The sequence below is a fragment of the Charadrius vociferus genome, unplaced genomic scaffold (genome assembly GCF_000708025.1).
Source record: "Charadrius vociferus isolate BGI_N301 unplaced genomic scaffold, ASM70802v2 scaffold261, whole genome shotgun sequence".
Lineage (NCBI taxonomy): Eukaryota > Metazoa > Chordata > Aves > Charadriiformes > Charadriidae > Charadrius > Charadrius vociferus.
Genome location: NW_009646856.1, coordinates 3,506,585 through 3,529,097, shown reverse-complemented (window position 1 = coordinate 3,529,097; position 22,513 = coordinate 3,506,585). Strand labels below are relative to the sequence as shown.

Sequence of the window (22,513 nt, the reverse complement as noted above, 5' to 3'; positions counted from 1 at the left end):
TTACTCATCAGTCTGGCATTTTGCACATTATTTGATAACAGGCTAGGTGGAAGAGGGGCCATGAGCATCACCTGTACCTAAAAGGGAGTTACAATTTCAAACCACCTCAGCTTGAAGCGTTTCCCAGAGGGAAATGTTTAGGAGTACCACTTAATGCAACTTACTTCCCATATGCCCAAGAGCACGGTGCTCTTGTAGTACAGTTAGAAAGTTTTAAATAAGTACTTATTCATCAGTCACATGTTCAAAAAACCAAGGAAAACAAAAAGACTACCTCTCTGTACTGAATTGTACAAATCCAGCCTAAAAAAACCCCAACAGTATAATCATGTTTTGCAGGAAGAATTTTTGATGTAGCAAACAAAATGTTCTCCAACTGGATCATTGCCTTTCAGCATTTACTACAAATGTCAGCTACTATAGAAATGAAAACAAAATTTCTTCTAGAAAAAAAAAAATTAGGAAGCATTATAAAAGTTATACTAGTATCTCAATGAGAGTTGTTTCATACAAGAGGAAAAAAAAAAAGTCTGAGTTATTTCACCTGAAAATTAAACACGGAGTCCTCAATCAAGAGGTGTGTGATAGTAAATATATTACCTGACATTTTACTCAATCAAAAGGATGAGAAAAGGAAATTGGAGCATGTTAAGCATACCTTCACACTTGCTACTAGACTTTAGATATGGGAACTGAATGGTATTACAAAGTTAAAGTTAACAGTAAGGTCATAATGAAGAGTTTCAGTAGTTTACCAAACCTGTGTAGATGCTGATCCTTTCCAAGGCCTTTTACTGGATAAAGCCTTTATTTCAGATGAGCAAACCATCTGTTTTTCTTCTGACCCACTGGTAAGTAAACTGGGAACATGCCACCTTCTCACGGTCGTGATTCTTAAACAGATCCTCACGAGCCAACTCACAGAAAATGGGGCTAGGAGTGTTTTTAAGATGCCTTGATGTCTTTTGTCCTCCTCTGTGCCTCCAGGCAGGACCATCTACGCCCGCTTCTGAAAAATCTTCAAGAAAAGAAATGCCACAACATCCCTAGTTGCCTTTTTTTTTGTTTGTTCTACCTACCTTAGAAGGCCATTCCCGATACCTAATGTGAATTTTGTTTGGTTCTGTTTAACAAATTACTTTCCATACCCTCCCATTTCTCCCCATGGAGTTGGAGAATAAATTACTGACTTTCTTTTCCACCAGTCTTTTGTATTCTTACAGCCTGTTTCCATGTTCTCCCTCAGACATCTCTTTTTCAGGCCGAGCACCCCCAATTCTGTCAATATTTCCTGCCAGGTCACATTTCCTCGCTCTCTTACCACTCTCATTGCTTTCCCTTTGGACTTTCTCCAAACTCCCTGCATCTTATTTGGGGTGTGCTGCCCAAATCCATGCATAGAGGTATAGGTGAGCCCCTACCAAAGCCGTGAGGGGCAGAAGTCACTCCATACTCCTCACAGGCTGTATTTTATATTACGTCTTCAGCACTTGCTATCAAGAAAAGATCTTAACTTCAACATGAACAACATTTCTTCTGCCAGCTTCACAACTATTCTTAATTAACTGGAACCTTTAACATTGTAAGCAGCATTAAATTGGAAGAAGTCATACTTAACTGGTTATCTTCACTTAGCCTACACCCCAAAATGACAGAACATTTCAGGGTTACTACCGGAAATATGTAAACACAGGCATGCACACACAGCCCAAGTATAATTAACAGAGTCTTCATCTAATCTGTATTCAGATGTGGATGTACAGAGATAAATAATCTACAGATATAATACCAACACCCACACACTGAGTAGGTCTGTAACTGAGAGGTTTATCTAAGTGATTAAGAATACCACAACTTTTCCAGTGCCAAAAAGAGAGGGAAAAAATGGACCGCTAAATATAACCACAGCTAAAATCCGATTCCCTTCTTTTATAGTCCTGAGTCTAGATAGATGTATATGTGGAAGAGATCATATCTACTTTAGAGCGTCACACTGCCTCTTCCTCCTCCATGTAAACAGGTTCAACTCCTCTGAAGTCAGTCAAAAACTCATCTATAATGTACGTACGTGTGTGTAAACCCAGGGTAAATGGTAGTAGAATAAGGCCCCTTGTTGGCTCAGGTCTCACAGGTAGTTGCGGTAATAGAAAAATCAAGAAAACTAATATACTGTAGTTACCTACTATGCAATAATTATCATGTAATTATACTGTAATTACAGTACCTGACTATTGATGTACTGTAAAATAAACTGTTATCAAGTTTTTTTACTGTTCACTTCTATTTACAGTCATCTCTGATAAAGACTAAGCCTCCCCAAAAATGCATGATAAAGCTTCTTATCACAGGTTTTAATGCCTCTAATAACTACTGTAATTCTGTGTGATTTAGTGCTTTGAATAATCCACCAGGATTTTTCTCTAGATCTTTAAAAGGATTGTAATGTGTACAGAGGTGTCGTAGTGATTAAATTTACAGGACACTTACCAAAACTGTGATAAGAAGGGATGTTTAATTAACACATGTACACGTTGTTCAACTGTACTATCATGCAAAAATGGAAAGACCTGAACGAGACCCCTATTTTCCTTTCAAAATGTTAAAAAAAATTAAACAAAGGATTATCCTCACTATACGATGTAGGAGCAGACATTTTGAAGGCAACAGCAAATCCAGGCGGCACCCGAGAGCGGTACCAGCCTAGTGTCGCATATCAGGTGGAGCCATGGTCCTGGTACCAGTCGGGCATCCCAGTGAGAAAGGAAAAAGAATAAGTGACTTGTGGCAGTACGTGGGAATTCACCAGCCGAGTTTGGAGATGTTGTTCCTTTGGCTAGCGGGCAGTTCAAGGACATTGCAGTTCTCCTCAGCTCTAATGCCTGAAAATATCAATGCTTTTAGGGCTCATTGATAAAAGTCATTGCAGAAAACCAGCTGAAGGTTACCGTATCGGATGTTTTTGAACTCCATGTCTCAGAAAGGTACACAGGCGCTCCAGAAAATCCCTTTTCCTTCCATCAGTAGATTTACTTAATGGCCAAGGCTATCCCTTATTTATATAACAGATAAGTAAATTTAAGTTAAGCAATGAAGCACCCCAGCAGACTAAACCCCAAAAGAAAAGGGCAGCAGAGTCAACCATATAGCGGGCGGTGGAAAAGAACCTTTATCTCTCTAAGGACGCTTTCCACTTTAACTTCTCCTGACATTTTGTCCACTGTGATGCTGACAAAAAAAAAGTGATAGAGAGATCTAAAGGTGTTATCATATACGATCAAAAGACGAAAAAGAAAAGTCAAGAAGCTCATGCAACCCGTATTCCCACTGGGGAAATAGCCTTTTTAATATTAGAATTGTTTGTACTTTGAAATGGAAATCCCAACATCTGCAAGTGCATGCAGCTGAAGCAGAGTTCACTCCTGGATGGGCAAGTGGCAGGTAGTAACAGGGCACGAGAACAGGCTTTGGCTTCATGAATGGAAACATAAACCTCTCCTTTGCAAAAATGATTCTTAACGATCTCAAAGGCCTCCTGGTTTAGTATGGGAGATGAGTGCCACTGTTTTCTTCCAAATGAATCCCACGTCTTTTGTATCAGAGTCCTGGCACAGGGCTGCAAAGATGAAATCACTCGGTGACCATCACTGTGGGCTCGCCTGCTCTCATCTGCATTGCTATGCGGGGGCACGCAAATACTGGAAATGGTGTAACTGCATTATTACTGTGCTCTGCACAGGCTTTTATACCCTGGTTCTCAGCAAGACTAATTATTCTAAAAGAAGCCTCATACTACTGCAATTATCTTGCTCCCAAAACCTGAGTTACATCATTTAGGACACTGTGCTTCGCTGTTCAGGCACATCCATGCAGCTTTATTTTGTGCAACAAAGACTTTTACTGATGGGGGGGGGAGGACAGTTAACAGGAACAAGCTCAGAGACCAATGACGAGGCAGAACACTTAAATATAACAGGAATGGGGAGTAGGCACTGAGGGTGTCAAAAATCACACGCTCCCGAGTCTGACTATTTATTTCCATGGCACACAGGACTGCTCACCTGCGTAGTCCTTTCTACGCAGCAGGTGAAGGTGAAGGTGTGGGAACTTCTTTCTCCCTTTGCTGGCAGTATTAACCCAGCAGCGTGGAGAGGGAGACTATGGGAGGAATTTATTTCTCCTCTCTGCCATCAATAAATTACTAAGGCAGCCTTTAGGACGCCTGGAGGGTGTTCAAAACTTATACCCCTTTGGCTGGCTACTCTCTGGGTGGGCTAGCATATGTGCTGCCCTCTTGCGTAAGGCTGTAGTCTTTCTATAGGAAAACAACTGACTTTTTAAATAAAATATACAAGTTTCTCCCTGTGATGGTTTGGGCTGGACTGGCCACTGAAAGAGCAACAGGTGCTCTCTTTAACTTCTCTCAAGGGAGAGAAGAACGAGAGAGAGAGAGACACTTATGGATTGAAAAAGAAACTAAACTACTTTAACAAAATATTAATATCACAGCCATATTAACATATTAATAACAGAAATCTTAGTAACACAGCCTCCTATTCTGAGCTTCAAGGAATGGCGGCACACCATTTCACAGTCCGGAAGGAAAACTGTGGGCATAAGACTCAAAGGTTACCTTTCAAGTACAGGATCCTACATATATTACTAGTATTATTACAAGTATAGAGCTTGTAGAGAGAGGCCAAAACTCCCAAAGAAATGAACTAGTCATCCCCATTACAGTTTGTGCTGAACATCTGAAGTAAATCAGTAATGCATACAAAACTTGCCTGACCACAGGACTGAATGAATCTGTAAATGAGTGCAAGTTCATCACACATTTGGTACATCCTCCAGACCAACTTGCGGGTGAAACTGAAATGGATTCAAATTCAACTCTTCCCTTCCTGGGAAAGAATTTACAGTGGTAAACATTATTTATTTCCCTATTAAAGAAGACACTAACAAATAAGAAAGAAGTAACATCTACTCAGTGACTCAGAAATTAGCAGAGCAGCCTTAGTCATTTTCACTCTCTCTCATGAGTTAATCAGACATTTTTCCAACATTTCCATATATGCCTGTTCTTTTCTTCTGTGCCCAGCAAAACTACAAGCTACTTCTGAATGTGACGGTTAATCACTTTTTTTTTCCATTTCAGCATTATACGGAGAACAATTAGATTTGCAGCTGAGAAAAAGGGGGAGGGGGAGGAAAAAATAAGAAAGAAAGAGAGAGAGAAAGAAAGAAAGAAAAGCTGCCGCCTCTTCAGCCAAATGACTCAGAGATGGTACATCATCATCTTCAGACCTCAGAAACCAAACGATTTGTGAAATCTTCAGAAACATCAATGATGTAGCTAACTGCACGGAGGGTGGTATTAAGCATGGGTAAACTGATCTGTTTTAACTACCCCCGAGTACTAAGCCATCCACCATCTTGAAGTTTATCATTTAAAAAGTCCAACATTTATGTAAGCATCTCCAGCATGCTTTCCCTTAAAGAAACTTGCCTTACCTTTCTAATCCTCTCTCTGGTCTTTGCCTCGGTACAGAGACAGATGTCGCAGAAGGCAACTGAACGTATTTCACCCACCGGGATATGTAGGCCATGTCCTTTGTTATTACAGAAACAAAAATACGCTTGTTTTGATCTAACTACGTGTATCTAAAGAATTACCAACAGAACATAAAACGAAGCAGAGAGGTCTATTTAAGGTCTGGGTGTTCCAGCTATTTTTACCAAAGCTGCCACGGATTTCAATGGGAGTGTTGCATGCTGAATGGTGAAAGGAAACGGCTCCCAGACCGGAGTTAACCTGGATTTGTGTACAAAGGAAAAGATGCTCACCCTATGGAAGGCATACGCAAGCTGAATTGCATATGTTAAATTAAAGACATCTGCACTTTGGCAGAATTTGGACAATGACTCACTTATATTTAATTATGTAAAAATTTCAAAGGGGGCAAACTCCACTGTAGTGACTCACATTAGTGCTACCACATGATCTTCTGATAACTGCATCAGTATATAACTCATGTCTCTGCTGCACAGAGTTTCTACAGAGAGAATGACATATTACCTGACTAGCATTAAAAGGACTCCATGTTCCCAGCAATGACTGGTACATTAAGTAATGCTTCAGAAAGTAGCACATAGTACACCGAGGTGTTTTTTTTTTTTTTCCCTTGACACAAAACTACAGATCCCCTAATGACAATAATTCACTGTCATTCAAAAATCAATTTTCTGTTTGTGCTTTATTTCTTAAAATTTATAGAGTTGTGGGGAAAGATTCCAGAAGTAGAAACTTACATCATTTCCTTTTCCCAAGAAGAATTATGGTGCTGCAGGCCTCCTTAGGCTTCCAGTCCAAGATGTTCCCACCCTGTCCTTTCATGAGTGGCAAACACACCCTCAATACCTTCAAGCACAAAACCATCTGCCTAGGTCTGGCAGTAAGGGTACGAGGCAGTTTCTTCTCTTTTGCTTCACAGACATTCTTGGACTTTTCCCTGCTACCTCCTGCACTTTTCAACATACGTTCGGTTTGCTTGGTTTTGGTGTGGACTATCAGAATGAACTGATTATGCGTCTCATGTCAGGCTAGCAGGACTGATGACCTTGAAACGTCCACTGCGAAGAAAAACCATCCTGCATTATTTGCCTCAGATTTTAAAAAGTATCAAAACACTGTACTGCTTACTTCAACATTGTTAAGAAAATGGGGCACTCCTTTGCTGATCTGTATCAGGTCCTTTTTCTGATCTCTGAGAGCTGCTGCATTTGTATCCTGGAGTACCACTGCATTACACTCCCATTAAACATCTGGAAAAGGGATGTCCACTACAAGGCAGTGAAACAGCATTTTCAGGCTTACTGAAAACGATGACAGGACCCTTAAGTAACAAAGGGATACACAAAGGGCATTTTCACTACAAAAGGAATGTATTAATGCAACAAATGCAGCCCTTGTTAATGCCAGATGCTGACTATAGGTGTGGATGAGGAGTATGATGAATGGCATGATGAGGAGAAAGCAATCTTAATTGTGCAATTAGTTATGTTATGTTATGTTTGTGCAATGTTTTGCATAACAATTAAAGGCCGCTGGTGGACTAGTGATGCAAAATGACAACCTTCCAAAGGAGTTCAAACAGCTAGGAAAGCCACTGTACCTTTTAAGCAACTACTTTAGAAGGCTAATGAAAATTGCAAATGATCTGAAGTGGCCTTTGTGTGGCTTAAGTGTGATGTTGGGCTTGGATGTGCAAGTGCAGCATGCTTTCTCCAGCTGAGAGTGGTAAGAAGTAGCCAAGTGTAGAGGATGCCCCGAGGGAATGCCCTGAGCCAGTGCGGTGCTAAAAGGTATGGGAGTGAAGTCCAGCCCCTGAGCGAGGAGCTGATAGGAAATGATTGAAGGTGTTGGGACCACTGTGTGTAATGGGCTGGATCAAAAAACAATGAGCAAGAGAAAAGGATCCATAGTACCTTCCTTGCCTTTTCTTTCCTAGCATCTACCAGAGATAAAAAAGCATCCTGATTATTCTATACCCTCTGATTCCACCTTTCACTTACTTGCTTTTTCAAGGCACAGTTTAACTTTTCTTTCTAAGGCTTCACAATGAAGTTAGATTTAAAACTGGAATCCCAATTAAAACTCACTGTTACAACGTTCCTGGGGGTAGAGGTAAACTGCCCAGAATGTGATAACAACATGGGTGTTGAGTGATGATCTGCTCATAATCAACACATCCAAGCACACAAGAGTTCATTTCATCCTTCATATCACCCCAGGGATCCACACCAGTCACAGCTGGTGCAAAGAGGTATAAGACATACGGCCCCATCGGCTCCATGATTATTCAATTCACAGGTTAGCACCGCTGGGGAGCAAGAGAGATGCCCTCGCATGCCACTCAAAGGTGTTAAATTGGTACACATAGTAGTTGCCCTGGTCCTCCTCCCAGAGGAGAACTGAGGTCCTTTGGAACATGTTATCCACCAAGATAAAACTTGCCACTGACATTTGAATGGTAAGCTAATGAACATGGGGGGGAGGGGAGAAAAAAAAAGAAAAAGAGTGGAGAGACAAAGCAAGACCTGTGTCTAAACGTTTATTTACACAGGATACCTTTAGGTCAGACTCTCCATTGCCTTTTAAATGTGACACTAGAACGCACCGGGAATTCTGTTTTTAAATAGTCCGCTCACCCCTTACTCCAATAAATAGTTACACCTTGCAAGCAAATAGTGCTGCTAAGTCAAGCTGTTTAGCAAAGACATTCACTTCTGCAAAGAAACTCAGCCCCCCGTGGTGCAGGAGAGCACAGCAGTGTGCTATGACCCAGCTCTAAGCCAAGGGGATGAAGAACCAAAGAACAGAGTAGACACCATTTTTTGCTATACCCCAGCAAAAGCATCCACCCAGTTCGTTGGATTTAACGTTTTGACTGGAAGTGGGAATACTTTTTTAAAGGCTATTTTATGCAGTGAGAGAAGAAAAAGGGTATCACATGACTCTGTGCCCTGGATGCTGTTTGTAGAGAAGCCTTAAGTCACAGCTGGACGCCTACAAATTATTTACTATTGCAGACTGATATTGAATACACAACTTGAGGCAGAATCACAGAGAGCAGGATTGTATGTACACAGAACTAAGCTTCACATTCAGTCACATCTCTTCCAACTGACTGCAAGCATCTCTACAGTAAATATCCAGGCTCAAACACCCCTTGGAAATTCATTAGCAAGCAGAGCAAACAGCAGTCCTGAAAATAGCATCATTCCATTCAGTGCAATGAGACGTACCCCACTATATTGTATGTTCAAAGAGGAAGGGCAACCCTCTTCTAAACCTAGCTTCTCATGAACCTGAATCCAATCATGCATTCCCTTTATAACAGCCATCTCTTTCAGTGCTGCTCTGCAAAATCTACATCATATCACCACCATCTTAAAGGTCGGCCATGGTATTTCAATAAATAAATAAATCGTGGTTTCCTTAAACCACTTGTATTCGTCTTGCTGCAGTCATTTTGGCTCTCTTCTATCGGTCTTGCTTAGCTCACTTTCATATGAATGTCAAATTTTGCATTTGCTGTGCGCTGTCATCTAGACTCCCGCTGTAAAACAGTTTGTTTTTCCCCCAGTTGGTGCACCAGATTAGCATTCCCCCTCTCTCCCCTCCAGAACAGAATGTAATTAAAGATCATGGAAAAATAACACACACACACACATTCTAGTCATAAAGTTAGAGAATTTCAGGTTTGGTTCTGCTTTCCAATTTTACATGCTCCACTTCACTACTGTATATAAAGAGATATATAAATGGCTTTGGTCATTGGATATCTATTAACTCCTTGTGCATCAGATCCTGTGAGGCAGAGATGACAGCAAGATCCACAGCAGCTTATTGAGCAATAGTCCATGCCTTGCAGAATCACATCCAACTCACCAAAAATGAAGCCTTTTGCCCAAATGGTTCTCTTTCTCTGCGTACTGCGCAATGGTTATGAAACATAAACCATAACCGTCTCTATGTTCATAGTGTACAGGAACACGTTTCATGACCTAGGTGAAATTTTTCATCTGAGAAGCCTGCCAAGAGGATCACTTTGATAGCCTCGAAGCAGAAGAACCACTTGGGTCTGCAAAGGCCAGTACTGGAGGCGCAGAGGCACAGCCAGTTTAAAGCAGAGGTTGTTTTGTACATGCCCACCTCAGCAGCAGCACCTCTGCCTCAGGGTTTCTGGTGGTAGGATGGAAACAACTGAGACTTTACCATCTTTGGCTGTGGGGACGAATGTCACCAGAAGAGAAATTAACTGCTTCTTAATTAAAAAAAAAATAAAAATGCTTAAACTGCTTCTACAGTTGATAAAAATATCATCAAATTGCCATTTCTCACCATAAGAGTAAGCAAGAGGCAACTGTTGTCCTTCAGTGTCTCCTGACAGGTTCTAGAAAGGAAAAAACCCACCAGATAATCTTCCACCCTGAAGGCAGGTAGCGGTGGGGAGGCAACTCAGGATCTACATATCAAGGTCTACCATGACTAAATCATGTCCCAGTTTGTCTCCTTTTTTAAAACCAGAGAGAAGGTAATAGAGGTCACTGAGAAAGAAGATGTTCATGCCACATCGTTTGACACACAGTATCACACAGACAGAATTTATGACTTCCCAACCTGTACAACATTGTCTGTGGCAGCTTTCTAGGAAGTAAACCCAGATATCGTGATGCTTATTTAACTACAAAATTCCTCCTTCTCCCTCAGACAGGGAAGAAAGTAGATGTTCACCTTTACCGATGTTCTACTGTAATTATTTTTTATGGCGATTCTCCTCCATTAGTTAGAGGATCATAATGGAATAAATAGAAAAATGAGCTCAAGCCTGAGTATTCTGCATTGTAATCTAAATTAAACTAGTATTACAAATTTGTTTACATATCTCAGTTGAGCTATGCAGTTTCAAAAGTTACTTGCTGAACATAAACATGTATCCTGATGCTACATTACCAACCATATGCAGTAAAATATATTCTAATGTAATACAATAAAACTGGAAAACCAATAAATGTTCCTATTTATTGAGAAATTGGACAAAAAGTAGCTTATTGTCAGTTTTTAAAGACTGAAAATCAATAGATGATGAAAGGTTGTATTTTTTGTTACTACTAGACTGTTGACTCTAGCAATAAGTGAGATATGGATTACAACTGGGGGAGTAAAGAACTTGTGAGATATAACATTTGGAGCTTCTTGGGTTTTTTAGAAACTTGATTCCCAGTATTTGTGCAGCCACGGCCATCTTGGCACCACTGTTAATGGGCCCCAAGAGCACAGCTCCTCCATTTTGTTGACAAAGCCAGCTTTAAGTATCTTCCTGTCTTTAAGAGCATTTCTAAATTAAGGGGGTTCTTAATCAGACTTGCATCTGCTAAGGATCAGGAGTAAAGGAGATCCAACTTTCACATACGTTTGCATCCTGCCAATAAAAAAAAATAATCCTCAAACAACGTAATGATACTCCAGCTGTTGCAGTCCCACCTCTCACGTGCCTGGATTGAGTCGACCCAGATGAGCTGCAGAGTGGGTTCCTCAGGTCTGCGTAGTCGTCACATAACACCACAGCCCAACGCCAGATGGAAATCAGGCAAAACCGGATGCTCAGTTCGCAAAGACCTTTAGCTGTCATGCGTTTCTGAGCCTGCTGTCCTTCCTCACATCTGTAGGGTTTTCAACATCTGGGCCTTGAGTGAAGACGTCCCATTTGAGCCTGCCATCTACACATGGCTGAGTTTTACCCTAAAGATATGGGCAGAGAGAGGTCTGGAAAACACAGATTTTGAGCACCTGTTCTCCCAGTAGAATTTATGCATGGGAGTCAGTTTAAAACCTGAATTTCTATATTCATTAAACAAAAAAGCGCACAACCGTGCAGAGGCTGGGAAGACATTCTTGTCTTACAGTGCAAACGTGTTAAAATGCAATACTAAAAAAAAATATGCAGTGATAAAAAACACTGAGCTAAACAAACACTGCATCCAGAGGCCTTAAATAGTGATCTATGCCAACATCTTTCCAAGTGAACCAGTAGGTATGACCATTACATATAAACCCAAATATAGATGTTCTACCCTAAGTATATTTCTAAACTCTGGAACAGAGTTTGAAAGGATGCCAATTATAATAGGGAGTTAGGGCTGCTTTTAAGATTTATATTCTCGTTGTACATTTCATAATCATACAGCAGTTCAAATCTTGCTAGATGGGGGTAACGCAGCAGAAGCCTATACTGCCTTCAGATATGCAAACGTACTTTCCTGTAAAAGTGAACAGTGACCACTGGGCCTGGATGTGACAGAGAACTAGTAAAGCCCGCCGACCTGCTTATGCAGTACCTGATTTCACAAGCGCACAGAGGTGTGCAGTTATAAGCCTACGGGGTGGGGGGGAAGTCACAAGACCTTGAACGAGCTGACAGTGTGCAGAAATGGCCATCCCACTGCTGGGCCTCGTCCTGCACTTCCATAACGTAAAACTTTTGCTTCAAACAAAATACAGCACAGAGATCACTAATTTTCATATCATAGTTTCCTTCTGTTTCCCCAGGTAGAAAGTTAGCTATTTCTAAAAAGGAGACTGTTACCACATATGCGTAATCACATACCAAAAAAAGATTCATGTTGTTCCTGTAAGCTTTTGCTTAAGTATACCATGGAAAATAACTTTGATGAAACAATTTGCCCAGAGCACTACTTGTCTGGAAGATTTCTATAATTTAACTGCAGTTCTGTAAATAATTTGGTGATAGACAGGCCATCAGCATAATTTGGTGCTAGACCCATGCAACATTAAGGAAATGGCCAGCAGGCCAAAAATTAAATCTCAACTGGGTCCTAGTATGTACAATGCACATTAAAAACCAGTCTAAATTTCTTCTCTTTTGGAATCTGCACATTCAGTTTAAAGGAAGACATTGCATTTTGCTTCAGGAATTAACACAAAGAAATGGCATTCCTCAGTGAGGAAAAGATCACCCACACATGGTTAATCCTGCAGCTTCCCGTAAAGATGTACAGTATTTTTGCACGATAACATCCCAAATTACATAGCATAGCATTTTGTACTGCTGCTGAACTACCACTAACTTTCAACAAAGTCTCTCAGCTCTCCTGTGTTTTTACCCTGTAAAAGAGCAAAAGCTATTGCCCTGATTAACTGAGACTGCAAGATAAGAGGTACAAAATTGTATGCATGGTACATTGCATCTTTAATCATCTACCTACCTGAAATACTCCAGCAAGTAGTTAGACATCTAAATGTTCCAACTACAGGCTTAAAATAAATGAGTTTTGTAGTACATGACTGTGTCCACATTATTCGAAAACTGGCGTTCCCATCTCCTCTCAATCTAAGTATCACTTCAGCCACAGGTAGATCAGAAACTCAAAGTCAGCAGCAGAGCCAAGACCAGGCCAAAGATTCAGTATTTCAGCTTAAAAAAGGGGAGAAACAACAACTGCAAGATGCTTCCCATTCATGCTTCATGTCTGGTTGAACATTTTTCCATCAGAAATGTCCACAATCAGCATTGCCTTCCTGCATCATCAGATCATAAATCAAGATATGTTCTGGAAGCCTCCTATGCTTTTTACCAAAAGAGAAGGAAATGGCAGGGGAAATAATATACCAAACAAGGCAACAAAGCCACCCCTCTCAGCTCTACTGAATAAAGGCCTCAAGAAGCAAACACATTTATACTTCCTTTTCAACTCAAAAACAGAGAAGGAGGTGAAGTAGATGGGTTAAAAGCCAGCAAAAAGTAGTATAAAAAAAAAGCCCACCAGGTATTGTTGCAAGAACCTCTAGATAAGCATCTTAAATCAGGGTAAATTACACACCTCATGCTGGTGACTCGGTCATGGGAAATTATGAAGCTACGTGATGTCTCATTTGTTGTGCTGAAAACAAATGTAAATAAATTACTGAGAGAATCTCATTTACATTTAGAAATTCATCCCGATGCATGACATGACTGCTGATGTTTTTTTAAATGACACTTTGAGAAGAAGTGCCACTATTAAAAACAGATCATAGCCACCTTAGCGAGAGCCTGTGCATGTGTGCGTGCACGTGTGTGTGCGTGCATATGTGCAAGAGTGTGTAAAGGCAGGTGTTCCAAAGCGATCTTTTGGATCATTGGGAAAAAGGCTTTCTTTTACTATTTCAGAACCAAAATGGTGGTGTCAGAAGACAAAACCATCAATCTGTATTCTTCTGTGTATTTTTTTTCCCCCTCCAGAGTGGGAAACAGAAAGACAGCATTATGGATTGGCTGCTGCCAGTACAACAGAAAGCGCAAATACTAAAATCGTAGGAACAGAAGATAGCGTGGCACGTCTCTCCATCATCAAGCGTAATAAAACTTCCCCTTAAACACACACACAAAAAGCCTTTCGCTAAGCTTTTATCTCCCCCCGCCCCAAATCTCACATTTTAAGCTGTCACTGACACAATTGAGAAGGATATCCAGGAAGCCATAAGATGGAGAGCAAGTTGAACCGTGGTTAGCTAAGCAGCATACATTCAGGCAAATATCCAAATGCTTTAGGAGCTGTCATTCTCCAACCCGCGTGGGAAGGCTGTGAAGAGACGGACTTGTTCGTATCATGATTGCTCTTATTATTACAGCAGTGAAAACACTGCATACTAATGGATGTGTTTTCAGAAAGACGACTGTTAGATGGCTTTTTAGACTCTCTGCCTGGCTGTCTGGGCTTCAGTAGCCATTACCTCCTATCCCTTTCTTTGCTTCCCAAACATAACTCTTTAAAAAAAAGTTTGTAACATGAGGGTGAAATAAAACATATTTCCAAATGGGGACATGACAGTGTTCTACAACCCCACATACGGCAGCATATTTACATAAGCCTGCATAGGTCAGAGAGTTTATTTGTTAAGGGACAAATAAGCAGGCCATGAAATAATTATTTTTCATTGTGCCCTGCCAAACCTATCCAGCCAAAGGCTAAATTGAGCTGCTATTGTGATTATTTGAACTGTGGAGCCAAAAGTCTTCACTGCAAAGCATCCCAGCTGTCCTAAATTTTATTCTGATGGCTAGTTTTCACGCTAGCTTGAAACTTGCCAAAAATGCTCCACAAAATAGGCAGGCGGAAAGCTTGCTTTATCCAGACCTACATCAATTACTGATTTAGAGCTGTTCTGAGAACTTGATTATTAACAAATCACTTCCCGAAATTGTTATGACAAGATTCACATATGCAAATGGCAAGCTGCTCGTATGTACACAGCTAGCAAAAGAAATTAATACAAAGGTGCCCAGATTTATTTATGGTTAATTCCTATTGCGTTTTACTGCAAATTAGCCACTAAAATATTAAAAGAAAGGGGAGAGATTCAGCCGCATCACCACAGCTTTGACATACGGCGACATGGGAACACCCAGGCCATAACTGCTCAACCTGCTTCTGCCTTCGCCCACCTCCCTGCGGAAAAAGATCTACCGGTGCCTTCTGGCATCAGAGGAAGCAAAACCACCACAGTACTTCCCAAGCTGCAAATTTGGTCAGCACACCAAGGAGAAGGTAGGATTACCCCGAGAACAGCTCAGCTCACAGGCTTGGGAGGATATTTCATACTTTAAACAAGGTTGACAGTGGAAGAGGGGGAACAACAAATATATATTTTTTTTAAACCTCATGCTTCAAAGCTTAAATTAATCCCTAATAATGAAAGATTAGGATGAGAACATGTAGAGAGAAGATTATCCTGTGTCTGCCCATTGTGAGGCTCTTACAACTTTCCTTGAGGCGCCTGGGGTTGGTCATTGCCAGAGACAGACAGGAGGCTGGAAGCATCTCAGGAGCCATTCATTTCCTACTTTCTACATTTCTGTTTAAATAACTAAGGCACAAATGAAAGACAATGAGGCTAATTGTTTTGAAGGCAGCAGACTTATAAATAAATGAAATGCCCATCGTTTGGTATCAGGCTGTACGTACCGCAACCCCGACGAGACAAGCGCACCTCGCTGCAGCTGCCCTCCTTCTCCTCCACACCTCCCACTATTTTTTATCCTGTTTGTAATTTCACTGTAATATCCTCAGGGCAGCAACCACTCCACATTTACACATGAATTAGAACAACACCTCGCACAATGGCATACCAGTCCTGATTGGACCTGGACTGCTCCTGGGAATGCTGCTGGGAATGCTACTATAAAAAGAGCTCATAAATGTATAGAGTACAGCACAGCAACACACACACACCTTTTATCACAGTTAACATCACCCGAGTGTTAACTCTTTGTTTTCCCAATAAAACTGTGGATGGTTTAATTTATTTCTAAGCTCCAAGATGGCTGCAGGTTGTGCAGCTAAGATCCAGCACAGCTTCACCAGCATACTCTGTGAAGTTACATCCTTATGTCTGTACTTACTATCTAATAAAATGACAGAAATGTTATGGAGTCTCACTATAGATGTTGAGCATAAGGCTGAATCGTCCTTAGGACTTGCATGGAAGCTGATCCAATGACGAGCAGGGAACATTCAGGATGAGGAACCAAAAAGGAACCCACATCATTATCAGCCACATCATCCCTGTGCATCCGTTAAAGGCTTACTGTGTCTTAACCTGATTAGCCCAAATTCCCTTCTGGTTTCCTTCCTTCCCTTGGGAGAGGCTTTTGACCTTTAACCTAATATTTTAATATATTCTGGAACTCAAAATTTTGCATATAATCAACTAGTTATTTTCTGGTACTTCAGATATAAACAACTCCAATACATAATGTTACTGATATTCAGTCATTTTATATATAACTGAAGATATAATAAATAAAAACTTTTGAAAATCTGTATCAATGTATTTCCATTTTTCCTAGCAATTCTCACACATCAGTTATTTTGTAGGACTTTTTTTCCTGAAGGACCATGAATGGCAAATGTGGTTCACAAAGAGCAAAAGGAAAAGGAAGGGACTGCGTGCAGGTAGGGACTGTGTGCAGGTAAGGTGGAAGATCAATAAATTACTTGAACACACGCATAAATTCAGGCACCTGAGCCCCCTTTAAGGTCAAGTTCCACATTAGAGTCACTCATGCCAATATTTAACATCTAGAAAAAATGGAAGAAATAGCCAAAATGTAAGATATATAAAAAACCTTAATTAGAATAGAACGGCCACTTTGCCAGGCCCGTATTCTACATTTGTATGGCATGAGAAGTTCACTTTAAAAATCTACCATACTGACTACAGGTCTTAGCAGTCATATTAATCTGTCTCCCTCTGAAAAATTGTACAAATGACTTTTTGTTGACTACCAGTTGATGGACCTCTTATTTATTAGACTAAAAACTCTACACAATCAAATTCTGTGGAAAGTCACAGATCATAATTTCTTTTCCTCTGGCTGCTGATGGGCTGGTGGCACTACAGGGCCTTCGTGTGCTTTTCCACAAAACCTTACACTCAGTGCAACCTTCGTCCATGACATAAACATGGAGAGCTTCTGTCTCACAGAACGGTGACCCTCCTTGTTGGACGTTCTTAGTCCAAGCACTTCAGCTTCTCTATGAACTTCCCACAGCTCATGACTTAATTTTCATTTCTTTTCCTCAATGCACCCACCCCTCTAACCAAAGCAAACTCTACCCAGTGTCGCACTTCCACTTCAGTGGAAAGATCTTTCAGGAACCATCTTCTTACTTCTGTAAAGACAGTAAGAGACAGTGGTCTACACGGAATAGGCTATTGACACCCCTGCACACTCTCAGTCATAGTCAGATATGTGACAAAGTCCAATGAAATCCTATTAGGGAATAATACAAATGACAGAGCTTAAAGAATACAGTTAGCTCCTAATTAAACAGCCCATAAATCTGTTCAGAACTTGCAGAATTTATCACCAGAACAGGAATCTCAAGACCTTTCACAAAGTCTTATTTTAACAGACCTGTTGTCCACTGAACCAACAACTCTGTTGCTTACAGATGAGATGTTTCACCAACTTAAGTACTATTAAAAGATGATTATGCACTGAGCTTTCCTGAAATTGTATAACATTTGCATGGTATAACACATACTCTTACTCGTTCACTGCAGTCTGATTCAAAGTGCTATAAATATGTTTGCCCTTTCTGCTAAGCCCGCCTAAGGGATTAGCAACCCCCCAAAAGTTCAGTTGAATATTAACTGCATTAACTTTGCAGACTGTAACATACTGTTACACTCAAACAGCCTACGGTGCAGTATGGATGACTTGCTTAATAAAAAATGTTTTCATGCAAAGCCCTATTGCTAGAAAAAAAGAATCTGCTCTGTCAAAGGGGGTGACCTCTTCCATTTAACTTGATAAAGCAAACAAATAAAAGGGAGATCTTCACAGGGATGTCCAGAGAAACGCTTATCATTTTGTCTGTCAAACCAGATGGACTTCCCTTGGCAACACAGCACCAGCTCCACTCTACATTAGAAATTAAGTCAATTCACCATGAAAAAACCCTGTGAAATACGGTAGCAAAGTGTCATCTACTGTAGTAAAGTTAAAAACTAGAAAAGAAGTATGACTGTTTGCTTACTTACTTTCTTAGGTAAGTAGTCCTTTGTGTGCCAACTCCCATAAAAACCACATGTGCCGAAAGACTTTCCAGTGCAAAGTTATATAGCAGTGGAGACAAATAAAAGGAACAGGAAATATTTAAAAGTTGGAAGAGGGAGACTTGGTAGGAGTGTAAGAGGGAGCTGACTTGACAGCTAATGCTAAAAGCCAAGGAAGAGCAGGTTCCTAAATCTCCTAAGGAAAAAGCTCCCAGGCAGAGGCAGAGGGTAACTGGCAGTATCTGATCAAAAGATGAAGAAAGGGAATAAGAAAGAGGAAAATGAGAATGGCTGGGACAAGTATCTGAAGGTTACGAGGTATAACGCGGGACCAGTAAAGTTGCTTGAAGTATCCAGTAGATTGTTAAAATACTTTTAAAGACTAAAAAACCCCTCCTTCATTTTTAATTACAGTAACAGAAAAAATGTAGAACATGTCTATTATCTGTTGAAATCAGAAATTGTGTAATACATTTTCTTTGCTTTTATAAAAATAAAGAGATGAAACAAACCTTCTCTATGTTGCTGTGGGAACATGCAACAAATGTCAAAAAAAGCCTGATACCAAATGCTGCAATGAAACCGTTCTCATTTGGTCTTCAAGGATCCTGTACGTACCAATTTGTAAAAAAAACACACTCTCCCATGGAAGAGTCTTGGGTCTAATCAGAAACCAAATCAAAACTTTAAGAATTAGAAACGACATTTCTCCCTAATGCTGTACACTTATTTCCTTCTGTGATTCACCATCCCCATTCTGGTGTCTAGAAATTGAGACCGACAATAGATATTGGTAATTACGCAAGAACTTAAAACTGCAGAGAGCCTCAGACCACGGCATTAAGCTGGAATTAAAGCTTTATAGGAAAAGAGAAATGTTTCACTCCCTGCAGTCACCTCCCTCCCTTACACACACACGCTGCACACCTGCTACCCACCGGCCAGATGGGACTGAATTCTCCTGAATCAGATCTTGGATTTTTAAGCTCAGCTTGAGTTCAATTGGATTTCAATACATCAAAATATATTATCATTTCACATTTAAAAAATTACATCGGTGTCCGGGATCTCCTAGTTTCAGTGTTGTTTGCACAATTAGATATGTATTAAAGTGGGATTATTGCCCAAAATATATTAATATCAATAAATAAAATGCAGCTTTGCAACAACCTTTAATTTAATTACTATGCTCACTTAATGCATAAAAAACAGAAACAACCTGATTTTACATCATCAGCACGTTAAGCAAGATTGGGAATTGAGCTAATCCGTAGTGACCAGTACTGTTTTTTTTAAAGTTCATAAAGGCAATTTAGCTGCCCAAACTCACTTAAACATTGTAGGAACTGGCCCTTAATGCACAGGTATCATAAAATATTAACACATGTTAAGAAAAAAAACTGGGAAGCATTACATTCCTAGAGAATTTGCTAAGCTTGCATAATGTAACATTTCTCATCAATAAAGTTTCTTCAGGTAGGAGAGCTCTAGCCTGCTCTTCAGAAGGAGGTGTCTCTCTCTCTCTGTCTCTCTCTCCACTCCAGCAGCACAGCTCCACCGAGTCCCTGTTTCCTGCACTTCAGCATGCTGCTTGCAACTGGAAAAGTCACATTTTTAATTGGGACCGGCCTCCGAGCTAGTCTTTCTCTACCTATTCCATCGGTCCTGAAAGCAGTTTGAGACTTGCAGGGGGTTAACAAGTTGTCGGCCAGCAGCAAGACGTTCTCCGCAGGGACTGCGGGCATCTGGAAGCTGCTGCCGGTGGTGTTCCGCCAGAGCCGCGTCTGGCAAGCACCGAGGCGCAGAAATGCGAGTCCTGCTTGCTTGGCCAGCCTTGGACTGACCTTTAGTCGTAACAGGGAACAGGAGTTTTGTTAGTGAACACAGAGTTCTGGTCTACACATTTTTTAAATTGATTATTTTATTGATGTAAAGTGCCCAGGTGCCCTCATGACAGTCACTAATATAGATTTTGAAAATAAAATTAATTAAGGGCCAGCCTGGACCACCTTTACTGTCATCATGTAGTACCCTTTTCTACAAGTAACAATGCTATCAACCAGCGAGCACAAGTATAGTGTTTGTAGAGTATTTCATTACATCTCAAAACACTTGACTATGGAGGTCAAGATCACTGTCACCTATCTACGCGTGCGCGCACGCATGCACACACACACACACACACACACTCGCTCACTCTTCTCTCCTACCTTCCAAAAGGGAAACTGAAGCACAGAAAACTTAACCGACAAAAGTCCGTGCCGGAGTGCCAGCTGTGCCGCACTGGGCTCTGTCCCTCCGGACCGCGGCAAGAGCGTGGCACGGCACGAGCGGGAGCGGAGCAGCCGGGCACGCAGGCTAATCTGAATTACACTCATCCAGCCCTTGAAATGGCTCCTCATTAGCTGTGGGTTAATGGAGTCCCAACGAGTAGTGTTATTTTCATCCCCTGCCTACTGAACGCAAAATTCATTTGCAAATATCCTGTAAAATACTGCAAAGCAAGCCAAAGAGATATGACAACATAAGAGGCATACTATTTATGGAATGCACTTACCGTCATTTAGAAAAGGAAGCTGACATGAGCAACAGCCTAAATTTAGCAACACATTTAGTTTTTATTCACTAGTCACAATGACAACATTTTAGAAGGCTACCGCACACCTTGTGCGCCGAAAGACTCCACTGAAATCAAGACAGACTTTGATCTGAAAGGAATTTGGGATCAGCTCCTTAATGAATACAACACTGAGTTAAATTAAGGCAATCACCATCTTGACTTTCTATTCCAAGTAGATATAAAATTACATTGATTGCAGGAAATGGTGGCATTCAAACAATATTGCAATGGCCAAAGTCTGAAAGCTAAATTCATTGTCGAGCTAAACTAGGCTTTCAGAAGGTACCATTTGATTTGAGGGAAAAAAGCATCTACAAACCACATATTTTCAATTAATAGTTTAAAAGGCACAGAGTAAGAAAGGAAAAACACTGGTCAATATGCCACATGCCACTCAAACAAGCAGAGTCTCTGCATGTAGATATAGGTACTGTGTGTATATATAAATACACACACAGGGGTGGACGCACGCATGTCGGTTTGGGTTTGGATTTTTTTAAGCCAGGCTGTACTACAAAGGCCAAATTTGACATCCAGAAAGATGCGACGTATTTCAAAACAGCCTGAGAATGCTCTTTTATCCGTGCTATCTTGAATTCAGAAGTAATTTCAAATCAACAGCGTGCTGAGTTAAACCTAGTTCTCTTGAAAACTCAGAAAAAGAATTAATTCGAACCCTTACCTTTGGCACCTTAAAGACTTTTGGCCATGACTTACCTGTATAAATAGAAAGAACTAATTTACTACAGAAATGCCCATGGGCAAACATGTTCTGGCTAATGAAGTGTTCAGCTTTTGCATGATTAACCAGCTGGTGGGGGTGGTGTAAAAATCACAGGGCATAAAATAATAAGAAAAATTGATTAGCAGCTCTCTTTTAAAGCACTCTATGAAAATTTTCCTTATTTTTGCTTAGCAGTTTGGAAAGTGACTGTACAGAAAGATAAACTCGAATGACTTACCAAGGAGCCAGGCAGAGACTGCACCAAGCACTCACTCCTCCAAGACCTGCATTGCAGAGAGGTTCAAGTGAAAAGCGAGATACCAACCAGCGCCATGGCTGGATTACTTATACAACAGGTCCTGCCACTAGTCATAAAGGTTATTTTCTACTATATTGCGAAAGACATTATATAAAGTTAAAAACTATGACTATGCTTTGAGTCAGTTCGGTTTCTTCCCCCGTGCTCTACTCTTGCACACCTCAGCTGGCTACAGCTACTCCTGTGAGCCAATTTAAGAGGTGCCTCCATAGGAGCCAAGGGATTGGTGCGCTACTTAGAAATAATGCACATATTTAGGTGATGCTACGTTTTGCACTCATGCGGGACAAAAATCCCCTGGCCCTTCCCACCCTGTGAGAGGGGTTTCTTACAAGCTCACACGCTCTGCTCTCAAAATAGGACCCAATTAGTGTACAAATACTTGGCAGACAGGTCACAAAAATAAATTTATCATTAACTGTCCCCTAAACCAAGGCAGGTTATCCTGAAGCAGTTTCATTTCATACACATTTGCTCTAGGTCCCTTCAGTTGGGGTACAACTGGCATGTAACAGCTTCTTTAAGAAGGAAAACCACATATTTTTTTGGCACAGGATTACTTCAGAAATATCAAACAGCTGCTTATATAAAGCATATGCACCACTAACAAGAAACTGCAAAAATTTAAGCTACAGATAATTTGCAATAGGTCATAGTAATAATCACAGTCCTCTTTACCTTCATTACTTCTGTGGAAAATGCATGTTTTACACCTATTTATAG

General features: G+C 40.7%; 1 protein-coding gene across 1 annotated transcript in view; it reads right to left on the bottom strand.

The window, feature by feature from the left end:
- ESRRG (estrogen-related receptor gamma) overlaps positions 1-21,756 on the bottom strand; it is a 346,513-nt gene extending 324,757 nt beyond the window's left edge. Inside the window, exons 1-3 of the mRNA XM_009894318.1 lie at positions 21,710-21,756; positions 13,405-13,464; positions 12,645-12,688 (exon numbers count right to left, since the gene is read on the bottom strand). The gene's annotated coding sequence lies outside the window, so the exon portion shown is untranslated. The remainder of the gene's footprint in view (positions 1-12,644; positions 12,689-13,404; positions 13,465-21,709) is intronic.
- Positions 21,757-22,513: the final 757 nt, after the last annotated feature.